This window comes from Lynx canadensis, chromosome F2 (genome assembly GCF_007474595.2).
Source record: "Lynx canadensis isolate LIC74 chromosome F2, mLynCan4.pri.v2, whole genome shotgun sequence".
In the NCBI taxonomy this organism is placed as follows: domain Eukaryota; kingdom Metazoa; phylum Chordata; class Mammalia; order Carnivora; family Felidae; genus Lynx; species Lynx canadensis.
The window spans coordinates 14,785,783-14,808,976 of record NC_044320.2 but is presented as its reverse complement, the minus strand read 5'-3'; positions in this window follow the sequence as shown (position 1 = coordinate 14,808,976).

Genomic DNA, 23,194 nt, shown 5'->3' with positions numbered 1-23,194 from the left:
CCTCTCTAACTCAATTCCCGATTTTGAATGTTTAGATTATTTATACTTTTTGTTAATATAAATTACACTGTTGCAAATGATGTCACTTACAGATCTCTCCACATAATTTCATAGAACTCTTTATATAACTGTCTTATTACCGGCTTTAGACAAATTCCTGAAAGAAGCATTTTGAAGCTTCTTTGTACATCTTCCTGGAGAAAGTTTTGAACCTTGTCCGTAGCTCCTGAGCTCTCCTGCCCTTCATCTTGATGCCTGCCACGCTCTTGACCTCCTTAAAGGTCATGACCTTTGTCAGTCTGGGTCATAACTCTCTCAGCCAAATCCGCCCTATTCTCTGGACCCTTCTCTTCACTTTCTGGTGGGGAACTGGACAAGAAGGGGAAACTGGACTCCTTCTGGAACACCCCCCGCTATTAATTTCGTGACACTTTATGAAACACCCACTGTAAGGCTGACTCTTGTAATACTCTCCAGAAACTTTGTTCCCATCCCAGCAGGGGAACAACACAGGGAACCTCCTGCCCTGCGCGCATCTCTGTCCAGGGCAAACACCCCATCTGTGGGGAGGCATCACTTTCCTTCTTGCTACAGCACCTTGTTTGCTCAATAGGCGCTTAATAGCTCAGCCTCTTAATAGCCCTTTCTATCAATTTCCCCATCTGCAGAATGGGGACTGTGATTCTGGGCTGACAGGGTGGTGCTGTGAGCATTAATGAATGTTTTGAGGCACGTTGAGATCTGCAGATAAAGAAGCACGGAGTGCTAATGAGGTTACTATTGAGCAACCTGCTTTGTTTCCCACAGAGGAGGGATCAGTTCCTAATCCCCGGGCAGACAGTGTCTCCAGGCTGCTTCCCCAAGAATCCAAACAGTGGATTCCCAAGGAAATTTCTTTCTTCCTAGCTGTATGCGGCTCTCAGCTCAATGGGAAAACTCAAAATTCCATCGGAAGCAACTCCAAAATAATTCCCGAGTCAGTCTGTCTGTCCAGAGACAGCACCACGTGGGCACGGCCCCTGAGCCATCTCTGGAGGGATGTTTGCCTAAGCAGAGAATGTTCCCCTGCTGAAGATACTCAGACGACTTTAGACGCGTTACGGATGAACTTTCAATGACTTTTCACCGTTGTGCTTGGATTTTGGTGGTTATTTTCTGTTTGTAGCAAGCGATACGTGTTTAAAAACATTAGTCATAGTAAGAATACCTACCTGTTGTAAGTGCTTATGATGTACCACGTATCGTGGCAAGTGCTTTACAGGGAGTAAACCAGTTAATCATCACAATAGCCTTGTGATGTAGCTCCTCTCGTTACCCCCTTTGGACACACGGCGTTTGGGGACACAGATACTTTAAATAGCCTGTCTAAACTTACACAGCCGGGAAGCAACAGAGATGGGATTTCAATCAGGCAGTTTTGGCTCTGGGGCCCATCACACTCCTGTTAAATGCCTGTCATGTTTCCTTTTGATATTTGCGTTTAAGGTACTCATATGAAACATGTTTTAAAAATAGATTTATTTAATGTTATGAAAGCACGTGGTTAGGAATAAAAAATGGTGAATAAAAAAATTAGTTTGGGGCGCCTGGGTGGCTTGGTCTGTTAAGTGTTGGACTCTTGATTTTGGCTCAGGTCGTCATCTCCTGGTTTGGGTTCGAGCCCTTCATCAGGGTCTGTGCCGACAGTGCGGAGCCTGCTTGGGATTCTCCCTCTCTCTGCCCTTCCCCCACTCTCTCTGTCTCTCAAGGATAAATAAATCAAGCAATTAGTTAAATACTGAGACGGTAGGAGGATTTGACGGACCCCGATGATGGAATCAAATGACCCAGGGGCAGTGTCCCTCAGAGGGTGGTCTGGTGACCGCCTGTGTTGGCATGCCCCATAAGCGGGTTAAAAATCCAGATTTACGGAATCGGAATCTCTATGGGTGGAGCCCCAGAATCTCCATTTATAGCAAATTTGTCAGAGCATCCCTATATATCACAAAGCATTCCTCTCTATCACCCACACCCCAAACCCCTACCCATCAGCAACTACAGGAATCTTGACTGTCTGGCTGTTCCACTGGGCTGTCACTTCTTTGGCCTCATGTCAGGGAAAGCCATAGGTGAAGGGGCAGAGAGCTACAGCATAGGAAGCATCTACTGTGTTTGGGCCTGTGCTGGGTTTGTACCTAATCCTCACAGTTCCCAGATAAATAAACTGAAACTGACAGAGGTTAAGTGACTTGGTAACTGGTGGGGCCAGGGGTCAGCCCTGGGAGCGTGGGGTTTTTCCACTGTGCCTCTTCCATCACCCCAGCCCATTGAGGCCAGACCTTTACGGTCAGTGGATCCCATAGACCAACTGGAAGATGCCAAGTCAAGAAAGTGAGCTTGTATTTGGATAACTACACCAAGTGGTGTATCCAGAACTTAGTGCTAGAATTTCAAAGAGGCAGTATCTAAGTCAAGGAAATGTGTCTCCTACTACGTGTACCCAGTGTTGGGTGAGAGGCTCATGGCTACAAGAAAGAGGACAGTAGATGCCACTTATTAGCTGTTGGTTTTGACAAGTTAGTCAAAACTTTAAAACCCACTTGTCCTCACCAGAACCACAGTAGATCTAATCTCTGATGGTTATATTCAGCGTTAAATAGGCTAGTGAATGTTGAGTGCCTGACACTCTATGGATGGTCACTGCTGGAGAGCCAGGCTGCGAACTCAGGGAGACTGGACAGCAACAACCACAGCCAAGGTCAGCCCTGGACAGCACCACCAGAATGTTGCCGCTGGTGCTGTGGGCAACTCCTCTGACTTCATGCTATTGCTGGGCTCTTGACACAACTACATCCTTGAAAAAAAGACGAAGCCTTTCCTGCATCTTTGTTCCTGCATCAGAGTTCTAGACAGACGGACTTGGTCCTTGCCATTGGTCCTCGCCAATGTCATAGATTCGACAGATGAAGTATTATCTCTCTTTAGGGGCTTCCAAAGTGTGAGGTGACTGTGGGAAGTTCTAATCCCATGGAATTCTCCTCAAAAGGCAGGAAAGGCAGGGTTGATTTTTGAGAAGAAGGAAGAGAGAGAGGGAGAGGGTGAGGAAGAGAGAGAGAGAGAGAGATCCACTATATTTCATAAAGCTCACAAAGTGCTTTTATGTTGTCCAAATTTGCATAATGGAATCGAGGGTGAAGGCTGGTAGGAAGTGGTCAAGCCAACTCATAGTGAGGATCTGGGTGTTGAGTGCCTGAGGGACTAGATATATTAATTTACTTGTTTATTTGTTCCTTTATTTACTGAGCATATATTGAGTTCACCATGTTTGGGGGTCTAGTCCTGGGCTCCAGGAACATGCTGGTGAATACGACAAAGTTCTTGTCCTGGAGGAGGTCTTAGACTAGTGACATTCAAACATGGAATCCCAAGAGGCAGGAACAGGATCGAGGAGAGGAGACAGCCTGAGCCTAGGAACTGTACCAGGATAGGAATTGACAGATGACGCTTTTGGCCTGTATCTCCTGGGGGTGAGGTGACTGGCTCAAGTTCTATGACTAGTCAGTCATTGACCAGGAACTCCAGCAGAAGCCTTCAAGTGCGTGTTCTGAGGCCTTCTGTAACCCTGGGTGCAGCTCTATGCAAGCTGGAGGGGGAGACAATAATCTAGAGTAAGGGGTTGCTGGTCAGCTTTGGGGTCCTGCCTGTTCTACTCGCTAGCTAGGTGACATTCATTGGTTTAGAGTCATGTAATTTCAAGACCTAATCTTCTATCTATACAATGTGAATGGTAAGATTTCCTTCCCAGAATTACTATGAGGACTAACTGGCAACAAATTCAAAGAACAAAAGTGCCCTTGATAATGGTAGACACACCGAGTGCTTAGTAAACGGCAGCTACATAGAATGAAGCTGAGATAGGGTGATTGCCTTCAAGGAACTCACTCTTTACCCAAAGGTGATAGGGGGGGAATAGGACGGGAGAGTAGAATGTACCCAGGTGTGAAAGAGAAGAAATAAGCACACATCTCTTCATTGGGTTGGTTATAAGTAGGATCAGAATTCGGAGAAAAGAAGAGCACAGTGTGGCCACAAGTCAAAGGCTTTCTGGAAGGACCAAGGGGGTAGTGAGGGTGCTGCTTTTGTTCTATAACTGGACTCCATGGGTTCATATCTGAAGTCTATCCCCCTTATTAGCTCTGTGTTCTTAGGCAAGGAAGTTGTTGAATCTCATTAAGCCTCGGTCTCCTTTTCTGTAAAATGGGTGTAACAGGAGTACCTACTCATGGGGTAGTTCTGAGAATGAAATGAGCTAATCCACATAAAGTGCTTAGTGCAGTGTCTGGCACTTAGTAATCATGCCATGACTACTATTCCCATTGAACCGAGCCTTGAACAATGAGTGTACAAAACTTACCTCACCATTGTTGTCGTAAGGATTAAGTGAGACAATTTATGTTAGGCAACTAGCAGAATGTCTGGTACACAGCAGACATTCCTTAAATGCCCTTGCCCTCAATGGTAAGAGCAATGCCTCATATTTCCCTGTATCTCACATGGCCCCTAACACAAGTGTCTGGCCTGAGGTTAGTGTGAATATGAGGAGGCTGGCTGGGAGGTAGACAACACAGTCAGAGACTAAAAGGAGGCCATTCTAAATATGGGAAATGGCATGATTGAGAACAAAGCAGTGGGAAATAGGCCAGATCCCCAAGGAACCTAAGAACCCCCCTCCGTAGTTTAGCTCAATTAAGTCCCCTTTGTCTCCCCCTGGAGGCCGTCAAAAGCACACAAAATGGACTTCTTGGGGAAGGGAGTCAGCAGCTTAGATGAGAATCAACCATCGTAGCCCTCCCCTGAAGATCCCGAGAAGTTGTGCTTTGGCTGTGATTCAGCCCCACAGAATGATTCATGACCTGTCTCAGCAGTACTGACTTGCTCTTGGTGACATTTCCCCAGTAATAACAAATAGTCACCTAAGAACCAGCCCTGAAACTCAAGAATTAAGAGCTGTTATTTGATCTCTTCTCGCTTTAGCCACACAAATCCTTTGGGACTCTGCCCTTTGACCTCCTCCTTCAGGAACGACTGTGCCAGATGGTCTCCTCTTTCCTGCGTCCTTTTGGGCAATTAATCATGTAACGATGACAACAATATTTTGGATGCTTACTCTGTGGCAGGCAGTGTTCTAAACTCTCTAAACATCTGGCTCACTCAGTCCCTCAAACAACCCCGTGGGTTTGTCCCCTTTGACCCCAATATTTCAGATGAGGCACAGTGAGGGATGTGACTTGCCAGAAGTGACATGGCTGATGTTCGGCAGAGCCAGGTTCCAAACCCAAGTGATCTGGCTGCCGAGACCATGCTCCCAACCACTGCCATCGTCAGTCTCCCATGTCACGGGTACGCCTGGTGACAAATCCTGGCCCACTGTCTAGTATCCCTGGGTTCTTGAGGCATAAAGGCCTTGACTCTCCAACTTGGGGTTAGCTGGTCTAGGGCAGGTTCTCACAGTTTCCCAACCATAAAATCATGGGGGGGAAATGGTTTTAAAAGCACATCATTGGAAGCCACACTCAGAGCTTCTGATTCTGCCAGTCTGGGTTGGGCCCAGGAATCTGCACTGCACAGGGTGGTGATCTCTGGTGTAGCACAAAGAACACAGGTTTGGGGACCGAATCTTTTAGTTCCAGTTCTCAGATCGTTGACAGATCACTTTTAGCCTCCCTGTGCCTTTGCTTCCTTGTCTGCAGACTAGGGATGATAGCCCCAACCTCACTGTAGTTGTTGTAAGGATTAAATATGTGACTCATGCTAGACATCCAGCCCGGTGTCTGATACGCAGCAAGAATTTCTTAAATGAGCTGGCCTTTGAAGGTTGGGGCAGCACTTCCTGTTTCTTGGTATCTCCGGTGGCCCCCAGCACAGGGAGGGTGGTGTCAGCTGGGAGGCTGACAGTCACACATGCCATGCAAAAGTGGGACTTTGGGGGTCAGGAATAGACACCTCCTCCTGAGCAAAGCAGGACAAGGGGGACACAGACTCGGTATAAGCCTTGGTCCAATTAGGGCAAACCTCAGTATCTCATGTGAGCCGGGTAGATAAACATGCCTTCCTTCCACAAATGTTGTTGGGAGAATCCTCACATAAGATTGTATGTGAGGGAGGCGTGTTTGGTTTCTCCAAACATCATCCTTCTTATTACCTAGGGGGGTAATTTCTACATGGGGACTTAGCCAAATTCCAGCCAGACCACAGGCTGAGTGGGTGAGCAGGTCCAGAAGAGGTGAGTTGGGTTCTGGATTTCTGGAAGGCAGCTCCCAGGGGGCAGGGCAGGGCAGGGACGACTCTCAGAGACTGCAAAGCTGTGTCCAAATACGCCGAAGAAGGGGCCGCTTCAGTTCTGATGTAGAAGAAAAGACGGGAACATCTTGGGGTTGGGGGGTGCTATGAACATTCTATGTGACCTCTGGGGTTGACATAGCAGGGGAATTGAGATTCTCCATTCGTTTTGGGGGCGAGCAAGGAGGCAGCAAGCTTGGACCTCGTGTTGTCTCTAAAAACTGGAATTAATAACACTTACTTCTCTTTTGCTTGAGCCGCCTCTCCCTCTTCCTGCTTTGAGCCTGTGGATATTTTCTCACTTTCTGTCTGTAAAGCCCGTCTGTCTCATTACTCACCAGCAATGACCCCAAATGCAGAAACTGCCCCTGTGAAAAACCACTGGGGAGCCCACAGCAGTCCTACGTCATCCTCTGAGTCACCCTGGAAAGTGAAACCTGGGGTTGCTGCTTTGTCCTGAAGGCCGGCAGTGTTCTCCTGGGGCGATGGCTCCCCCCAGGCGCTGCCCTGTGGTTTGCAGCAGATGGGCCCAGACGGATCCTTACCCGGGGTTTCAACCAACACCTCCTTGCCTCTGCACCGTGTGCTTTGCTTGAGATGCTCTCTTCAATCTTCTTTTTCCGGATAATTCTCATCGATACATTAAGACCAAGCTCAAAAGCCTCCTGTGCAAAAACTCCCCTGATTTCCCTTTGGCTCCCTACCAGAGATACCATATATCTCTACTCCCAGGTTTCCACGGCACCTCAAAAATCTGTTAGAGCACAGACCCCACGGTGTTGCTATCAGTTGTTCTCACCAGACTGAGCCACTTGAGGGCAGGGACCCCGTCTTAGCTCCGCTAAGCACCTGGCCCATGGTAGGAGTTATGGCAATATAGTGGGCGTGAGTTATTCATGATATGGTTGATTACTGTCATGAATCCCACCATGAACATTAGTCTCATGCCCGCTGGACTCCTGGGCCTTAGAACCTAGATGGTGGAAGATTCTGTTCCATGATAACCTTAGCAGAAATTTGCCTGGTAATTCCTTGGGTATTATTTGTGGCAGGTGCTGACCTTCTTACTCATCCTTCTTACTCTGTTGTACAATGCCCATTGTTAGAAAGGCTATTCTGGCCTGGTAAGTCACGACACCCAACTATACTTATATCAGTTAGAATTCGATTAAGCTGTGGATGATGGAAAACTCAAAATTGACAGTGGTTTAAATAGGTATTTATTTTTTTCTTTTAAGTAAGCATCCATAGAGAATCCAATCCAGGACAGCTGTGATCGTTCTTTCCACAAAGTCCTTGGGGCTGTGGCCATTCAAAGCTTCCCCCTCACTCTCAGGGTTTAGCCACTGTCTTCGTGGCCCAAGACAGCTTCCATAGTCATATCTACATTCTAAGCCCAGCCCGAGGGATGTTGGGAAGGAGGGGCAGAGTGGGTGGACCAGCTCTCTCTAAGGAACATCCCCGGAATCTATCTCATGACACTTTGTTCACACTCCACCGGCAGAACTTGGTCACATGACCACACTTAACTGCACAGAAGTCTGGGAAGTGTAGTCTTTTGAGCAGTCATGTTCCCAGCTATGGAAAAGGGGGACAATGACATTGAGACATAGTAGAGGTCTTTGCCACAATATTTGCTTGGCACTTTGCCGTTCAGATATAATTTTCATTTATTATCTGAGCAGATATCGTATGTAGATGAGATAAGTAGCATGTTCAAGGACACAAGCATGCAAGTGACACAGTCAGAGAAACTGAGAGGTGTTTTATTTATTTATTTATTTTTAAGTATAATTTATTGTCAGATTGGCTTACATACAACACCTAGTGCTCATCCCAGTAAGTGCCCTCCTCAATACCCATCACCCACTTTCCCCGCACTCCCACCCCCCATTAACCCTCACTTTGTTCTCTGTATTTAAGAGTCTCTTATGGTTTGCCTCCCTCCCTCTCTGTAACTATTTTTTCCCCTTCCCCTCCCCATGGTGTTCTGTTAAGTTTCTCAAGATCCACACATGAGTGAAAACGATAGCATCTGTCCTTCTCTGACTGACTTATTTCACTCAGCATAATACCCTCCAGTTCTATCCACGCTGCTGCAAATGGCATGATTTTATTTTCTCATTGCCAAGGAGTATTCCATTGAATATATAAACCACATCTTATCCATTCAGCAGTTGATGGACATTTAGGCTCTTTTCCATACTTTGGCTATTGTTGAGAGTGCTGCTATAAACATTGGGGTACAAGTGCCCCTATGCATCAGCACTCCTGTATCCCTTGGGTAAATTCCTAGCAGTGCTATTGCTGGGTCATAGGGTAGGTCTATTTTTAATTTTTTTGAGGAACCTCCACACTGGTTTCCAGAGCGGCCGCACCAGTTTGCATTCCCACCAACAGTGCAAGAAGGTTCCCTTTTCTCCGCATCCTCTCCAGCATCTATAGTCTCCTGATGTGTTCATTGTAGCCACTCTGACCGGCGTGAGAGGTGTTTTAATGCTCTATCCTTGCTGATGCACCGAGGGAAGCTGATGCTTCCCCTGCAGAGCTGGAGGTGGCCTTTTTTGCAGATATGCCGTGATCTTTGTTGTGTCAGCTTAAGAGAAGCAGAAGGAGGACGGTCTTCCTGCTGAGGGGTGACTGCCTTAAGCCCAGGGCCGTGGGGCATTCTGAATACCCTCCCCTTCCCCCACATGGTGCCTGGAGCTCAGAAGCACTCAATAGGCTGTGGAATTGAGGAGTTGTTGTGGAACCCCCACTCTTCCTGTCTAAAAACGGTAACAATGCACATTCTTATAGCACATGACAGTTAGTCTCTACATCTCTCTGTTTCCAGCTGGCTTCATGATCCTTGGAAGAATTTGCAGTTCTCAAAGCCCTATGGTTCTGGAAGGGCTTTCTCTGGCACTTACAAAACGGTGTGATATTTGATGAGGCACATCCAAGTGTGCTGTACCTTTAATTCTCACTGACTTTTCCCGAGCTTGGGATTATTATCCTCATCTGAGAGGTGAGGAAACCGAAGACTAAAGAGCCTAACTAACGCGCTGTGAAGGGCGGAGCTGCGCCCTGACCCTGCCTGCCAGACTCTCAACGGCTGTTGTCTGGGGATTCCTCCACTTCTGTCACTCAGTCTGAACACTTCAGTCACCTGGACATCAGGGAGTCACCGGCAAGGTGTGCAAAGTGCTGTTCGGGAGGCACAGAGAAGGGTTAGTCATGGGACACCTGCTATTTCTGGGGACTTGGGAAAAGCTAACCCCTGAATCAGCCAGTGCTAGGGGGAGAGAGAGAGAGAGAGAGAGAGAGAGATGAGAGAGAGGCCTGCTTGTAGGGTGAGGGTCTGAGAGGTCCCTTCGCCCCGGCGGGGACTGGAGAGCCAGGAGGGCATGGCTGTGGAGTACAGAAGAAGGCGTGCGGGGTGGGGGGCCCCGGGTGGCTCCCTCAGTTAAGGTTAAGCATCAGACTTTAGCGCAGGTCACGATCTCATGGTTTGTGAATTCGGTTCATGAGTTCGAGCCTCACATGCAACTCTCTGCTGTCAGCATGGAGCCTGCTTCAGATCCTCTGTCTCCCTCTCTCTCTCTGTCCCTCCCCTACTCATGTGCTCTTACTCTCAAAAATAAACATTTTTTTAACGGAGGAGTTTGGGGAACTCACAGGAAGGGCCCTCTTTCTGGTGGATTTCTACTCCAGTCGTTGGAACTCCTGCTCCTGGGAACTTTCAGGAAGCAAAAAACTTTAAAAATCCGTCCTCTGAGACTCTCCGGAGGGGAAAGGGAATCTGATTAAGATGCTGAGGGGTGAAACAGAAGCATCTCGTGGTGGACATAACCCGGGGTTCAGTCAGCAGATCCCCGTCCAGGTCCTGTGTCTCCTCTGAGCGTGACCCTTGGGTGGGACTCAACCTCCTGCCAAGAGCTTCCTCATCTGTAACACGGGAGCATGACACAGCCTCTCTGACGAGGTGGTGGAGGGGACCGCACAAGGTCGTGTACCTGGGTGACTTTTGCAAACTGTGACTCACTGTAGGTACTTGAAATACAGTGCTGTTTGCTTGGGTTAAGCTTCTTATACAACACTGGGACACAATAGAAGGCAGGCCCACGGGGGCTCAAATCTTGGCTGTGCCCCTTACTTCCCGGGGAAGTCACTTCCCTCTCTGTGCTTTCTTTTCCTAATCTTTAAAATGTGGAGAGCAATGGAACCCAACAAATACGGCTGCAGTGAAGATTTAATGAGATAACATGTACATACTAAGTCCTTACTGTTAGCGACGATATGACAAATATTTTAGAATAATTCATTATGCTACGAGGAGTCAGGCATGTAGCTGAGGAATGCCTTACATACCTAAATGGTATTTTATTTTATTAATTAAAACATTTTTTTAACATTTATTTATTTTTGAGAGGCAGAGAGAGACAGAGCATGAGCTGGGGAGGGGGCAGAAAGAGAGAGACGGAGACACAGAATTCGAAGTAGGCTCCAGGCTCCAAGCTGTCAGCAGAGAGCCCAATGCAGGGCTTGAACTCATGAACTGTGAAATCATGACCTGAGCCGAAGTCGGATGCTTCACCGACCGAGCCATCCAGGCGCCCCCTAAATGGTATTTTAAAATACTATTTTTGAGATATATCGTGATTTTTCTTACCATTGGTTTTCTTAGTAGTAGGATTTTCAACATGGAAACTACAGGAATCTGTGCAGGTGTTTCTCGTTTTAGCCAGCAGATGGCACTCGTGTTGCGTTTAAATTCTGAAAAAGCTTAAAAAATACATACATATTCATATTTTCTATTTTTACCAGAAAGAGTGAGAAAAAAAAATCTTAAGAAAGGCCATTGTCTGTGCCATGGGGAGATAATTAGGGTATGTAAAACAGCTGATACAGTAATTAATAAGAGCAGTGACTGGAGAGTCTTGAAAAGCTTTACTATAAAACTGCGGGAGGGTAATTGACCTCACCGACATCAGAAAAAACATCGCGAGCTCGCACACAGCAGGGAAAGGCTGTGTTCTTACTTCTGTGGATTTAGAACCAAACCAGGAAATCCTGGAGCTGCGCTTCTAAGCCACACCTGGGAAGGCTTTGAAGCAGTTAGTTCTGAGAAGACGGGATCTTCAGTGTTTTCAACCCAATTCTAGGGCTAAGGCAATGATTGACACGTAGTAGATGCTCAGGAAACACGAACACCATAGCGCCAGCACAGTCTCAACAACAGGCGTCCGCTTTCTCATGGTAATCCCGGATAGACTTGGAAATTCTAGGGTCTTGTCTCCATTTGCTGGTGCAGCCCCGAGCATGGCCCTCCCCTTGCCTGGGTGTCATTGACTTAGGGGAAACGAGGTGGAAATAGGTATGTATCGTGACCCTATATGGATTCCACTGGACGCATCCTCCGTGTTGGGGGAAAATGGGTAAGCATGGACAGAAGCAGTCGAGTTCATGCCGTTTGGGTTGGAGAATCTGTGTAAGTCTCCTGGGAAGGAAACAGTGACAGTGTTGGGGTTACATGGACATTGTCTGAATTCTGGGTCTGCCTGGACTTGCTGTGGAACTGTGAGTGGCTTCACCTTATGGCTCCTCCACTCTGATAGGGCAGTTGTCCCTTCATATTTGCTTGTATGGGTAATGGAATGATACGGTTCTCAAATGTTTTGTAGAAATAGAAGTATATTCTAGATGCTGAGTCTATTACATATGTTAGAGGTGGCCACTAAGAGCTATGGGAACACGTGCCTGGAGAATGACTACTTTAAACCAACAGGATAAGGTAACAGCAGGCTGTATACATCACATTGGGGTCTATTAGCTTTTGCTTGGTTAGTCTAAAGTTTCTTTTTTTAATGTTTATTTATTTATTTTGAGAGAGAGAGAGAGAGCGTGCATTTGCGTGTTCACCAGGTGGGGAGGGGCAGAGAAAGAGGAAGAGAGAGAATCCCAAGCAGGCTGTGTGCTATGAGCACAGAGCCAAATGCGGGGCTTGATCCCACAAACTATGAGATCACCACCTGAACTGAAATCAAGAGAGAAGCTCAACCAACTGAGCCACCCAGGTGCTCCTAGGCTATAGTTTCAAACCTCAAGTCTTAATGGTTTACAGACCCAGAGGGGATAGTTCTCACTTACAGTACAGCTCAGCCGACATCCACGTGTCTTCTTTATCCCAGGATCCAGGCAGAAGGAGCAGCCTCACTGGGGACATGCTGTTCTCTTGGAAGAGAAAAAAAGAACAAGAAAGTAGACGTTTCAAACCGTGAATTGGCTTTAGAGGTTCTCCTGAGATTGGCACGTATCACTGCCACTTGCATTGCACTGGCCAAAGTGAGTCATACAGCTAAGGCCTGATGACAATGGGCCGGGGCATATACTCCCTCACCCCCAGGGAGGTAGGGGACAAGGATGTATAATCCCCTTACCGTGAAGACAGTGAATAATTTGGAGCAATAACACAATATATACAGCTGATCTTCATTATTGACAGATCCTATATATGTGGATTCATCCGCTTGCTAGAATTCATTTTTAACCCCCAAAGCAATACTTCTGGCACTTTCAGTCATTTGTGGACATGCCCTGAGCAGCAAAAGCTTTGAGTTGCCCGATGTGTATCTTCCCAGCTGAGGTGGAACAGTGCTGCACTCTGCCTTCGTGTTTGAGCTCTGGCGCACAGGTGGGCAGAGGATGGAGGCAGGATGGAGCGGACAGGGCTCTGATACGGGCCGGTTGGACAGGGTTAAATCCCAGCTGTGGCCCCTGTTCATGTGGAGGCCTCAGGCAAGTCACTGAACACTTCTGAACCTTGTTTTCTCAAAATAATTGAATCTGCCAGGATGAGTTGTTTTTAGGATTTAAGGTTATAATCTAGGTGGTGTGTGTGTGTGTGTGTGTGTGTGTGTGTGTGTGTGTTCCCTAAGAGCAGTGGTTTAGTATTTGCTACTTCAGTGTTTGCGATGACGTTACAGCATGTATCTATCATATAACTACCCTGAATAATGAGAAGCAAATGTATCTCAGCGTCATTGGGAGCCCCCCCAAATAGCACCTCTCTTCACCACCCATGTTCTGAACCATCTGAAAAATCATAAAATGACGAAGATGTGGAGACTAAAATGCAACTTTTCTTATCGATGGCTAGTAGATGCTCTACTGAGAGCCAGATGGGCTCGCTTACCCCCTGTCCGTGGTTCCGTCTCCCCAGGGCACATCCGCAGAGCAGACACACTTTCTCAGGTCACTGATACCCATCTGTCTGGGTAGAGAAGGAGAAAGAGACCAGTGACCCTTTGAGGGATTAACTACTCCCCATTGAGAAATGTGGACCAATGGCCATACTGTTCATGGACCAGGAAACTCATTCCACCTTGGTGGGGAGATGTAAGCATCAAGGGTCTGGAAATATTTGGGGAAGAATGGCCCCTCATGGTCAGCAGATGGAGGGAAAAGGCATTCTTCTCGGACACATCAGAAGAAGACGCAGACCCAGCTGTGGGCTTAGTGGATGAGTTAGGATTTCCCTCCGTCACTGCTATGTGTTGACTGCTATTCTAGCTCTGGTCTTAACATGCAATCATAAAAGGGAAATCATTGTCTGGTATCCTGTTGGAAAGGTGATGTGTGGCACCCCTGATGCGAGACGTCTGGCCAGGTTCTATTTATGGGTCATTTGTATACAATCTGCTTACGTAGGGCTGCAAAAAAAGAATCATTCCCCGGACAGTTTGAACTGGTGATGGAGTTGTTTCCCCAATGAGACAAAGTAAGGAGGACGGTGAGCCAGATATTGGTTCAATCTTGAGCAGCAGGGAAAGCTGGAGTTGTCTGGTGCTGCTGTAATCTTGGCTGATGTTATATGCAGGCAGGGAACTGAGGTGTTGAGATTGACAAGTGTCATCCGAGGAGCAAGGAGTTCAAAAGGAACAATTCATCTTTGTTCTTTATCTTTGGCTGAGAAATCTCCCTGGTAGCTTTTTAAGGCTAAGTACTAGGGCTGTTTCCCTGGTTACAAGGGCTCACTTACTAGGACAAAGGTGGGGTCCACAGGCCACCAGTAGGTATTCAACATGGCAAGTTGCCGAGTGTGTGTGTATTAGTGTCTTCGGTGCTTTGTTAAAGCACCACAAAGTAGGTACCTTAAAACAGCAGAAAGTCATTCTCTCACAGTTCTGGAAGACGGAAGTCCAAAATCAAAGTGTGGACTGGCTCGTGCTCTCTCTGAAGACTTTAGGAGAGCATCCTTTTTTTGCCTCTTTCCAGCTACTGGCGGCTTTCCAGCAGTCCTTGGCATTTCTTTGCCCGTGGATGCATCACTCTACTCTCTGCCTCTCTTTTCACATGCTCTTCTCTGCATCTCTGTCCAAATTGCCTTCTTTTCATAAACACACCAACCATTGGACTAAGGCCCACCCTAATTCGGCATGACCTCATCTTCACTTGATGACATCTACACAGACCCCGTTTCCAAATAAGATCATGCTCACAGGTTCATGGTGGATGTGAATTTAAGGGGAACACTGCTCAACACAGCGCAGTGCCTGTGTATGGATACGTGTGTGAAATCCATCCTGAACACACATTGCACACTTCCATTACTTTCTGCTTCCCCTGTTGCTGCCTTAACTCAGGCCCCGTGAACTCTCCAGTGCTTTACGATTTTATAAAATACTCTCCTATTCCTTATTTCATCTGGTCCTACCCATAACTCAAAAAAATGTATTTTTCCCCCAATTGTCAGAAAGGAACTAAGGCTCCGAGATGTTAAGTCACTTTCTGAAGATCACGTAGATAGCGTGAGGCGGGAAGAGGTCTGTCTGGTTCTGTGCTTTACCATGTGGCTGTCCATAACTTTTAGCTGTAAAAAGTGGCATGATTCTCCTAGTGTTTCCCAAACCTCTTTCCCTAACGAAGGAAAAGCCTTTCTTTAAGTTACCTGGCAATGTTCCCCTTACAGAGACTCATCCATCAACCAAAACTCCAACCGATCAAACATTATCAAGTGCCTACTATATTTGAAGCAGCACTGCTAGGGCCTGAGAATAGAGGGGTGGATAAAGTCTCCAGTCGAGCAGTGAATGAGACAGATATGCAAACAAGTAACACAGATCAGGAGGTACTCACCAGCTTTGCTGGTTATTCATGGAGAAAATGGAGGGTCAGGGATCTAGTTTAGATTGGGATGGGTCGGTGAGAACTCTAGGAAGGTGATGTTGGAACAGAGATCTGAGGCATGAGCAGGTTTAGCCAGGTGAAGAAGGGGCATGGAATGTTCCAGGAAGGGCAAACTGCCAAGTTTGAAAGGAGCTTGGTGGGTTTGAGGGGATGAGGGGAGGTTGGTGTAGCTGACAGGGCAAGAAGGAATCAGGGAGACAGGTGAGGAGATCTCGCAGGTATGGCCCAACGGTGATGGGGGCTTAGGTTTTGGCAAGCGAGATGGTAAGAAGGTGTGGGGTTTGAGAGAGATTTGGAAGAGGGAACCTGAGAGGTTAAGGTGCCATCCTGGCTTCCGACTTGCTGTAATGCATTTCCTTCCACCAGTGACTCACATTCCTTGACTTATCGATGACTGATGACTCACATTCACATCTCCAGGTGAGGAATGACAGGTGGCAGGTGGCATCAGGAAGGAGTGCCCTGCATCCTGAGTGATGAGGGAGCATAAGGCAGACCGACACCCTGCAGTGCCCCGCCCCCGCCACTGGGCTGTGTGTGGTTTTCCTCAGGCGCTCCTGCCTGCCCAAGAACAAAGGAAAGGCAAAACCAATGGTTAACTGATAGAGATCGCAGTCACGCGGGACCTTGAGTCTCCATCAGTTTACAAATGTCTTAGTAAATTACAGGAAAAAGGCAATCTTATCAATAGCCTAGTTTCCATAAACCTATACACTTAGACTCCCGGAGCCCTAACATCACCCTCCCCTGCATGGTGATGTGGGGAACAAAGGCAAGAAGGAAACGGCAGGTAAAGTTCAATTTCCTTACATCCTGCAGCCCATTGACAACTACTGGAGACAGGCAGAGTAAAACATTCCTCCAAGTACTCCCTACTCTCTTAACCTAATGCTTTCCTAGAGAAAAAAACAAAACAAAACAACCTTAGCTTGACAATAGCTAGGCTTCCAGTATACCGTGAGCCCTCTTTGGCATACGAAAGTCCCTTCGGAAACCTCACCACCCCCAGCTCCCCAACTAGGTAGTATATGATCAGTTACTCGTCACAACCTCAGTGCCGCTCTTTCTGCACACGGTGGGGATGGGGGGGGGTGGGGGGGGGTCCTGTTCCCGTGCTTTAATCAAACCCCCTTTTGTACCAAAGACGTCTCAAGAATTCTTTCTTGGCCGTGGGCTCCAACCCCCCACCAACTACCCCAAAACCACATCACGGACCACCACTTTGGGGACCTGTTCGCCATTGTGCCACAGCCCTGCAATCTGCCCACGAGGGTGCTGTCCGCTTTCGCCACCAGACCTCACGGGGCTGCTATCAGATGAAACCAGCCCGAACCACAGCTACAAACCCAGCATGGTCCATCCCTGTTGCCCGTTCCTTTCTAAACACAGGCAGATCTTGGAAGATTGGTTTTGTTTTTTTAACGTTTATTTATTTTTGAGACAGGGAGAGACAGAGCATGAACGGGGGAGGGTCAGAGAGAGGGAGACACAGAATCGGAAACAGGCTCCGGGCTCTGAGCTGTCGGCACAGAGCTCGATGCGGGGCTCGAACCCACGGACGGCGAGATCATGACCTGAGCTGAAGTCGGCCGCTCAACCGACTGAGCCACCCAGGCGCCCCTGGAAGATTGTTTTAATTCAGGTTGAAAATCTCCTGGATCCTGGTGAGAGAAAGAAAGTGCCGGAAATGAAGCCATTCATTTCTTAGCCACGCACCTCAGGGCACAGGCCATTTACCCCCGAGGGACTTTTTTGGGGGCCCTTAGGGCTGTCACTGGGTACCAGGCAGCAGAGGAAATTGTGGTTCCTTCTGACTGAGGGCAGTTTAGGCCACTGTAGATAAGCGGGCACGGGAACCCAGACACTTACAGAAACGAAAGAAAGTGACTACAAGTACCTTTGAGGTTTAACATATACTTTCTTCTGCTGTCTTAATCCAAGAAGCCATGACGAGTAGCGTGTGTGTGTGTGTGTGTGTGGTGTTTATGTGTGCCTGAGTGTGTGTGCTTACGTGTGAATGGCGATGGGGACAGTGTGAGAAGCTGCTGTTTGTAGGGCTTTCCTTGACTAATTGTGTTGAGAATCAAATTCAAATACCATTTATTGAGCACCTACTATGCCCCAGAGGATGTGGGGAACAAAGGCAAAAAGGAAATGTAGATATAATTAAATTTCCTTATAACCCGCAGCCCATTGACAAGTACTTGAGGTCGCAGAGTGAAACATTCCTCCAGGAACTCCTAACTATTTTAATGTTAATGTTTTGCTAGAGGGAAAAACAACCTTAGCTTGACAATAGCTCAGCCCCCAGGACCCTGTGAGTCTTCTTTAGCATATGAAAATCCTTTTGGAAACTTCCCCAGTCTTCACCTCCCCCAGCCCTGAACTATATAATCAATCAACTATATAAACAATCCCAGGGCAGCTCTTTCTGCTTCGGGGTCCTGTCCCCGCGCTTGGATAAAACCACCCTTTTGCACTGAAGACGGCTCAAGAATTCTTTTTTTGGCCATCAGCTCCGAACCCCCACACTTCAGACCACATCACCAGACACTGTGGGACATGCCCATGTTAAGTCATCATTTGGGTAGGAAATATGATTCCCATTTTACAGATGAAGGAAGTGAGGTTTAACGAGTTGAATGGGTTGCACCCAATGCTTATCTCTCTCATCGATGAGAGGTCATCGATGAGAACCTCTGCACGGGGTTTCCAGTCCTTGAGGGACCTACTACCTCTGTGTTCCCAGCATCTCTAACCCTGTGCATGGCACGCAGTGGGTGCTTGTTATTTTTTTCAGTATACTTTTTGCTGAAGTCGAACATATATAGAAAAGTGTGCAAATAAAGTATGCAGCTTGATGAATTTTCTCAAAGGAAACACACCCTGTGACCAGAATCAGGAAGCACAGCCGTATTATTCCAGAAGTCTCCCTAATGCCCTGTTCCAATCACCACCCCCTCCCCTCATCCTCACCAATGGTAACCACAGTCCTGATTCTAACACTACAGCTTAGTTTGGCCTTTTCCTGCACCTCTGTGGATGAGGTCATATATACGTCCCCTATTATGGATGTTCATTTATTCTCACTGCTGTATAGCAAGCATTCCATTCTATAGCACAATTTATTTGTCCAATCTTCTGTAGGAAGACATTTGGTTGTTTATAGGTTCTGGTTATTATAAATAGGGCTGCTATAAATGTTCTGATATAGGTCGTTAGGTACAAGTGCTCAGTAAATATTTGATGAAAGAATAATTACTTGCTGCATGAGAATTCACTCATTTTATAAAATATTTTATAAGTGAAGCCTCTAAATCTGTTATACAGAGGGAAGTTCATGGGAGTTTGAGGGAGATGTTGGGTATGCAGGAGAATTCCTGAGAAAGCAGTCCTTAAAGAACAAAGGAGGAGATGATACAAAAACCGGATCCCCAGAAAGACCTAGATGGCAAGGATGGGAGCAGGGCAAAATGCTAGTGGGAAGCTAAAGGCTTGAATGGCCAACAACACTTGGTCTTCATCTGAGAGGCAGCAGGGAGTTGTGGATGGCTTTGGAGCTTGAGAGCATTGTTAGGTTTCTTTCCTTCCTTCCTTCCTTCCTTCCTTCCTTCCTTCCTTCCTTCCCTCCCTCCCTCCCTCCTTCCCTCCTTCCTTCCCTCCCTCCTTCCTTCCTTCCTTCCTTCCTTCCTTCCTTCCTTCCTTCCTTCCTATTGAAATTAAGTTCTCCATGGTTGCCATGGTGAATTTGGGGAAAAACAACAACAACCAGAAATCAGGCAGTCAGGGTAAGAGGTTGCAGTTTAGTTCAGTTGTGTGTTAATGAAGTCGGTGGTGGTGTGGAAAAGACCTGGTGGGAGAAACCTTGAGACGAAAAAGGTGTCACACTAGTGAGAGGCCATATTTAAACATGGTGGCAAGGGTTTGAGCTTGTGACAGAATGCCTACAGGCCACGTGGGGGAGCACATTCAGGGACGTGAGTGAGGAGGTACTGCCACCTACTGGCTTCTTTTTCCTCAGCGACGTTCGACATCAGAGGAGAGGTCAGGTTCAATGGAGAAGGAGATTCCAAGGGAGAAATCAGGTATAAAATAGTGGATTCTGAATAAAACACAAAGTATCACAAGTACCTGGAGAGGAGACTGTAAACCTCCAGAATAAATCCCGATTATTTTCAGTCGTTAGTTAAAACACTAGCTTCCTCTCTAACCTTTTCAATCTGTCATTTGTAGCATTTTTAAGGTAAATCTCTTGGTTTCTTTCTACTCAGCCTATTTCAAGTGTGGGTGCCATCCGGGTTTCCTGCTGTGTCTGTTTTATTGTTTTTCTCAAATAATCAGCTTTTGGCTTTCTTTTCCTTCTGTCGTATGTTTGTTTCTGATTTATTAACTCCTCTTCTTGCCTTTGCTATGTATTTTCTTCTGTTTTCTTTGGTTTTTACTCTGTTGTCCTTTCCCTAAATATTTGCAAGCTGAGTTCATTGATTTCCAATCTTTCTTGTTTTCTAATATACTATTTAAAGCTATAATGCCCCTCTAAATGACATGTTTGGAAAACTCCACGTGTTTGATGTAGAGTGTTTTTATTATCATTTAGTTATAAATATTTTCTCATTTCCATTTGATTCCTTCTTTGATCTTTGAGATTTTTACAAGTCTATTTTTCTAACTTCTAACTATATTTTTTGTTTTGCTATTTTTCTTCAATAAACTGCACTGTGCTGGAAAAGATGGTCAGTACGATTGTTGCTCTGTTCATGTTGTTAGCAAACGCTGATGGTCACTCTCTAGGTCAGGGATCAGAGCACTATGGCGGCCGCTGCGAGCCAAGTCCCGAGTGCTCCTGTTTTTTATAAATAAAGTTTTATTGGAATACAGCCATGCCCGTTCATGTTTTATCTACATCTGCTTTTGAGCTACACCAGCAGAACTGAGTAGTTGTGACAAAGCTTCTATGGCCCATGAAACTTAAAATACATACTAGTTGGCCTTCTAAGAAAAGTTTGCCAACCCTTGTGCTAGAGTCATTGCTTTAGTAGAGTTGCAAAATCGTGATTCTATATTCCTTTTTTTCCCCAAGTTTACTTATTTTTGAGAGAGAGAGTGCACGTGGGGGACGGACAGAGAGAGAGGGGGACAGAGGATCCAAAGCGGGCTCTGCCCTGACGGCAGTGAGCCCGGTGTGGGGCTCAAACTCACGAGTCCCTGAGATCATGACCTGTGCTGATGTCTGATGCTCGACTGACTGAGTCACCCAGGCACCCCTATTCTATCTTCCTTTTTAAAATGATTCTAGTTCCGTAACCTTTTCCCATTTATTATCTGAGATTCTTCCATAAGAAGAAATTTCCCTACCCAATTATTTGGTTGCCCTGAGGTATTGTTCCTACGGGAAAGGCAGGATAAATGTTTGATTTTCTTCCTTTCATTTACTAGCTTGAACAAATTAATTTATTTCCTTAAATATAACCATTTAAAAGTTACCATCATGATGTATTTGATGTATTTCTCTCCATTGCACTTATTGACTGGTCTATTTGCTATTATACTTTATGTGTTTTGAAAATGCAAATATCGTTTTTGTATTTTCCTCAGTTGTAGTGACTGTCACTACCTTTTACTGATGCGCAAATTGTCCCATCTTTGAACAATGAGAGCCTCTTGGTGTGGGCAATTATATTTATATAATCCTTTTGACCTGACACGTGTCATCTTTGATAACTTCTTTGCTCTCTGGTATAACAATATATTCCAGACTTATCTTACGTGCTTCCTGCCCCAGACTCGATAACCATTTTTATTTTTACTGGGGGGTTTAGTCTATATTTATTTAGATTATTGATATATTTGGATTTAGTCCTATCACTTTATTTTGTGCTCTCTATTTGACATTTTTTATGCTTCTTCCCTTCATCCCTTTTCCTGTGTTTTAGTTACCTGAAGGTTTTTTTTTTTTTTTTGGTCTCCTTTAATTTTAAACTACATCATAACACAAGTCTGATGTTAAACGATGTCTCTAAACTCCTCCTGAAAAACGCAAGGACCTTGGATTACTGTGTCCCTAGCATCCCTCCTTTGAACTCCCATGTTACTGTTGTCCGTTATTCACATTCAACCTTGTTTTTATCCCAAATTAATTACTTGGGTTTAATCGAATAATTGATTTATTATTCACTTGCAGGTGCTGGCTTAGCTTTGCCCACTTTTTAGAAAGACCAGTTTCCTCGTTTACTACTCCTTCTGGAACCTAGTTTCTGATTTCAGTTTCCTTCCAGAGGAAACATGCATGTTTTCAACGAAAATTTGTTCCTGATAAGCTCGGGTTTGCCTCCCTTTCTGTAAAAAGTTGCTAGTTTGGCCTTAGGTCTCTGCCTCTCTCAGCCCCACTCCTTACTGCTTCCCAGTTCTGGGGGTCCCTCGGCATATGATGGCCAAGATATCGCCATACTTCCTTTGCCTTTGCAGCCAGCGATCCCAGAGCCCCAGGAACACCTACTTTTTGACTGTTTTCTCGACAGGGCTTTGATTTTCCTGGCAATGATCATGATCTTCTCTCTCAACTCATCGCTCAGCCTGAGCCTGAAATGTCCTGCTCCTCCAGGCAGAGGAGACCTGCCCTCCTGAAGCCCTGTGGACGGTGCCACCAGAACAACAATACTGAGAATGACAGAGATGTGAGTCTCCAAGGAGGTGCTGGGGCAACCACAGCATCTGTCCCCCATGATTATCATATCAGAAATAGTTCACATTATGGGGCAACGCTTTTGTTCCATGTGCCTTTCCTAAAAGTATATTAATAGTTTAGTACTAATAGTTTAATACTAATAGTTTAGTATTTGGGTAAGATTTTGGACCCATAAAGAAGAACGACAGAGTGTGGATTCAGTGTCCGTTCTCTGTTTAACCTCTCCAACCATCCATGCAAGTAGAGAGCCCTGTGAGGCCTTGAGGCAGCCAGGTAGGAGTCTGCTTAAATATCCCTTCAGGAGACAACCGCCCAGAGCGGTGCAGTCAGCTGCTGGTGGCGGGGCCCTCAGGACCCACTGCCTGAGCGAGGTGGGGCTCCCAGAGCTGCCATGACTGCCCAGGGCTGGACACTTCTCCAGACCGTCTTTGTACAGGAGCTTCCCGCTGGGCTGGGTGAAAAGTTCTGAGCTGTACTGCGGGGAAGCTCTCCCTACGTAGTTTTCTTTCTTCTCCCCTCTCCCTTCCTAGATGTCAGACCAGCATCATGGTCTGGAGCCTTTATCCGCCTACTCTTGCTCCTTCTACCTTCCATGTACAACACCGTCCCCTCCACAGCTCTCTCACAGACAACATCATCATCTCTACAGGTCTGTCATGCTGCTGACTCCCTGTCCACGTCGGTTTCTCAGAGGAGCTGAATGGACACCGGGCCTTTTTGGCCGCCGGCCACTTTCTTCCTTTTCTTTTTCTTCTCTTTCTGTTGAAAAATCCTTTCCTCTCCCTCATTTTCTGATACCGCATCTACATAAAATGAAACAATAGGTCTTATGAGAAGACAAAAGAGTGACTCAACTCCTGCTCAAAAACTTCCTCTTGGAAACTGTAATAGTGTTTTCTAGAGAAACAGAACCAGTAGGCTGTGTGTGTGTGTGTGTGTGTGTGTGTGTGTGTGTGTATGTGTGCGCAACATGCACACGTACATATGGACACACATACATTCTATTGTTTATTCACACAA